This window comes from Sinocyclocheilus rhinocerous, unplaced genomic scaffold, assembly GCF_001515625.1.
Source record: "Sinocyclocheilus rhinocerous isolate Xijiao unplaced genomic scaffold, SAMN03320098_v1.1 scaffold856, whole genome shotgun sequence".
Lineage (NCBI taxonomy): Eukaryota > Metazoa > Chordata > Actinopteri > Cypriniformes > Cyprinidae > Sinocyclocheilus > Sinocyclocheilus rhinocerous.
Window position 1 is genome coordinate 389,627 of NW_015631724.1, and position 4,579 is coordinate 394,205.

A 4,579-nucleotide genomic window follows, 5' to 3' on the forward strand; every position below is an offset into this window, starting at 1 on the left:
CTCACTTTGTACAAGTTGTAAAAAGAAAATGAACTCAGCATTACTTGTCTATGCCTTGAAGTTACAATTATCACTCGTACTGAGTTGTGTTATCACAAGAAGAAATCCTGTCTTCCATCTAATTCAATTTACAGTATACAGATTAAGAGATTTTGCCCTCTGGATAAGGACATGACATTTGCTACATACAACATGAACAAGGTAGAGACATCACTGCAAACAACAAATGACTGCTGATATTACATAAATATATAATGAAATATGTTCTGCTTTCCACACTCAAATAAACAAAATACATGTTTATATGGGTAATGCCATAATTTATCAATGACAATAATACAGCCCCACAGAGCATGCTGACACACAAAGAATAAAAGTGCATGCTGCTACTTTTAAATAATCTCCTCTCATCTTTTTATATTAAGATGCAGATCTTGTCTTGGTCACAGATTGTGCTCAAGGGCAATAATGTCCATCTCTCCCTTCAATAGCACATCACCCACAGACCCAATAATGCATTAACATCCTATTAACTGGGACTTAAAAGTGGCTTTGTAATTGATAAGGAGGTTGGATGGGAGGACTGAGAGTGACAGAAGGCGTGGCGGCAACCAGATGGGAAGCTATTATCTAAATGAAAATCTGAAGTGTCAGGCTGTATCTAGTTTTCAGTGCTTTTTGGGACAAAGAGACAAAGCGACAGGAATAAAACAGTTGAGTTCTGGTCAAACTAAGTGTGATAGTTTTGATCTGAATTTAAATTACACACTCTCTTTGCAGCTCATTATACTGAATATTTGCCATATAAGAAAAGAACTGAGTGACTAAAAGAAATATGCATTTGTATTACATTCATCCAAAAACATGGTTTTCATTCTGAATGTAATAAAACTTTCATAATCTGTGGATTTGAGAATTCAGAGTTGCTCAGAGGCAATGCTGTTTTATGAATACATTTTTTTAATCTCTAAAAATTACACAGATTTACCTAATGTTTAGGAATTTAGCTCTGACAGCGATGCGAATGCTGCTGATGTCGTCTGATATCTTCTTCATCTTTGGTCCCCGTGCTGCTGATTGGCCACCTGTGCTGACAATGTCATCAGATGCTCCAGGCAAAGGGAAAGCATGCAGAAACCCAGATAATGTCATCCCTGGCATTCGACAATTTCGCACCGAGCGCGGTTCAGATGTCACAGTCCGATAAGCTGTCACCGATGCCAGTTCTTCTATCTCTTAACCAGATGCTTGGCTGCTCCCTACAGTCCCTTTACAGCAAACCCGGGATGTCTGTAGCAGCACAGTGATGGGACAAGTCAGAGCTGCCTCTGGGACTGTTTGCGTTGATGGCCTTATCTCAGGACAAAGGTTTCTGTCTTCAAGTCAAGGCAGAGAACTTTGTTCACTCTATCAGGGGACTGCAAAGAGACAAGGAGAGTTTGGTGAAGGAGAAAGAATAAACCACACATGAATAGCTGGAACAATGTGTTTATGTCCTTGTCTAGATAGTCAAGGGCATTTTGGGCCTACACTGAAAAATGTGAAACGACTGACTCTTTTATTTACATTTGTACACTGGTCTAAATGAAAATAATGGTTTTCCGTTTAAACCTGTTTTGTTAAATTTAAGAGCAAATAACACTTACCATAGAAAAAAGTAAATACTAATTTAAATGGTATTTTTAAATAGTAAATAATATTGTTGTTTGACACCAGAGTGTTGATGTGCAGGAAACAAACTTGCTAGCTTTAATGACTGCAGAAATTATTGTGGGTTTTATCATTTATTCTTTCTTTCTTTCTTGGCTGTAATTACAGTTTTTATTATTATTATTATTATTATGTTGTATTATTATTATTATTTTAGTCCAAAGTGGGTAACATTTTAGAATACTGTTCCATTGTTAATGAATAACTACATAGGAACAATTGACTAATGCACTATTAACATTCTAGTAACTACTATTAACTAACAAGAAACCTTTCATATATCCTGGAAAACTGTTAAGAGCTACTGTATGCAGGTTTATAATTAATGTGAATTATACTTAATATATAATTAATTCTAAAGCAGGGCTGTACAGTGCGACATATATGTCGCACGTGCTACGAAAATACTGGTCTGTGCGATGAATAAATTTACCACTGTAGCACGCCTGCGATACAGTTTTGCATGTTCATAACACAGCCGCTTAATAGGAAGATCATGGTTACCCACTAATAATGATTCGAGTATTAACAAATCCTTCAAAAGGCACTACTAATTATTTGGATCAGTATTCTAAAGTGAAAAGCATGCCAACTCCCTAATATTGGCTGATGTCATTGTAAGCTTTTGAGATGTATGTAAGGTGTTGTATAGTAATGACTCAAGTGTTACTACATCCTTCCGAAGAAATTACTAATTATTTGGATCAGTATTCTAAAGTGAAGATCATGGTAAACCACTAGTAATGATTTAAGGGTTACCAAATCTAGCAAAATGAATTAGCTAGCCAGAAGCTTACAAAAACCTCAAAAGTTTGCAATGACTTCAGTAATTACTAGTGAGTTATCATGATCTTCACTTTAGAATACTGATCCAAAAAATTAGTAATTCCATTAGAATAATTTGGTACTAATACTTTATTTATTACTATAATTACTAATGGGTTACCATGACCTTCGCTTTAGAATTAATTATACATTATGCATTATTCATATTAATTTTGAACATGTATACAGTAGTTCTTAGTAGCTCTTGGGGAGGTATGACAAAATAATAGTTACTTGTAAGGGAAACGGGTCAATTTAGCTCAAAGGGAATCATTTAAGATTTTAAAGGGAATTTGGACAGAATCACTGTTTTACGGCTGATCACTGAGACGGCCAGCGATTCATTGAACGAGCCGTATAACATCAACTCTGCAATGGATATTAATATCCAAAATATAGTGAAAACACTATTAATTAGCACAGTAACAAGATCGGCAGTTTAAGACATTAACTTGTAAGCACAAAACACAAGATACTTCTCTTTTCAATATGTTCTTTTGTTTAAATGCTGTGAGCTACTCAAAGCTGCTAGTTGGTTCAGGCTTGTGGCGCCAGGATCTGATTTACGAACATCCTGTGTCTTGGGCCTCTGTGGAATTCGGCTCCTCGTGTTTCAACTGTTCTTTATCAAATCTTACATTGTCTGATTCGGTCTGATACCCTACATACTGATTAGCTAATAGTGAACTACCACATTTGACTAAGCACTATTACTTACTAATTCATTAATCAGAGTTGCTTGTTAGATACTAGCAGTTTCTAGAGTGCTTATATTGTGTTACTCAGGTGTTCTTGTGTAGTTATTTATTAATGATGGAACAGTATTCTAAAGTGTTACCCAAAAGTGTATCAAAAGGCTTTAAAGTAATGAGACATATACTTATTGGTCATGTTTCCACTTCCATTTTAGATTCTGATTATCTGGCATTGCACCTTTTTTTTTTTTTTTTTTTTTTTGCATTTGAGGGACGTGCTTTTATGGACAGTTTGCTTAGCAAACATACAGGCAGTAGATTAATCACATTGTAATCCTGTAAAACTTGAAAGTAGCAGTAATGAATAATTATCATACCATATTACACAACTGCCTGTCATATTATTGGATTAAGAATCTGTCAGTAAATTCATCTAAATTCAATAGCTAATCTGATGCAGATCCCTTCTGAACAGGTAGTGCTTAAACAAGAGGATGTATTTTAATTCCCTGTTATTATTCATATATACAGTGAGATAGTTAATTACGCCTGTTTATTAAGCACTCAGGGAAGAAGGTTTGTGTGTTTGATCATGCTGACACTAATGCGATGATGGCTCACTAGTATTTGAAGTCATGTTGCCCTACAAAGTGTGCCTGCAAGGTTATTATTTTGCTTACATTAATTTGATCCTGCACATACAAATCATGCAAATGGGTTTTTATATTTTAAGGTCTGTGTTTGTAAAATGAGAACCTTCACTGTACAAACGCTAATTAAGAAATCAGAGGATCCCAGAACCGTGGATGATCTGTCACAGCTCGTGATTCATTGTGTTTGATCTAGAGACTTGTCTAGGGGCCAACAGCAGTCAGAGGGCAGTAAGACCTTCTCCACACTGATTATACAAGCTGTATGTACCATACGGCTAATGTTAATACTGTAATTTCTTCCTCTCTGTCTGGTCATTCATCTTACTTCTGCTCTGCCCATTTAGAGCTGTTCGCCTGCATACTCTGACTACTAATTGAACAAAAATATACACCAATTACTATTTGATCACTGCATATAACCTCTCAAGAGAAGCTCTGTAAATCAAGAGAAATCGCCTTGTTGCCTTTGTTTTCCAAATGTAAATCTTCCAGTTTATGTTTGAAGTGCTTGAATGAAGTCCTTAGCAATGCATATTACTAATCAAAAATTAAGTTTTGATATATTTACGGTAGGAAATTTACAAAATATCTTCATGGAACATGATCTTTACTTGATATCCTAATGATTTTTGGCATGAAACCCATGCAATGTATTTTTGGCTATTGCTACAAATATACCCCAGCCACTTAAGACTG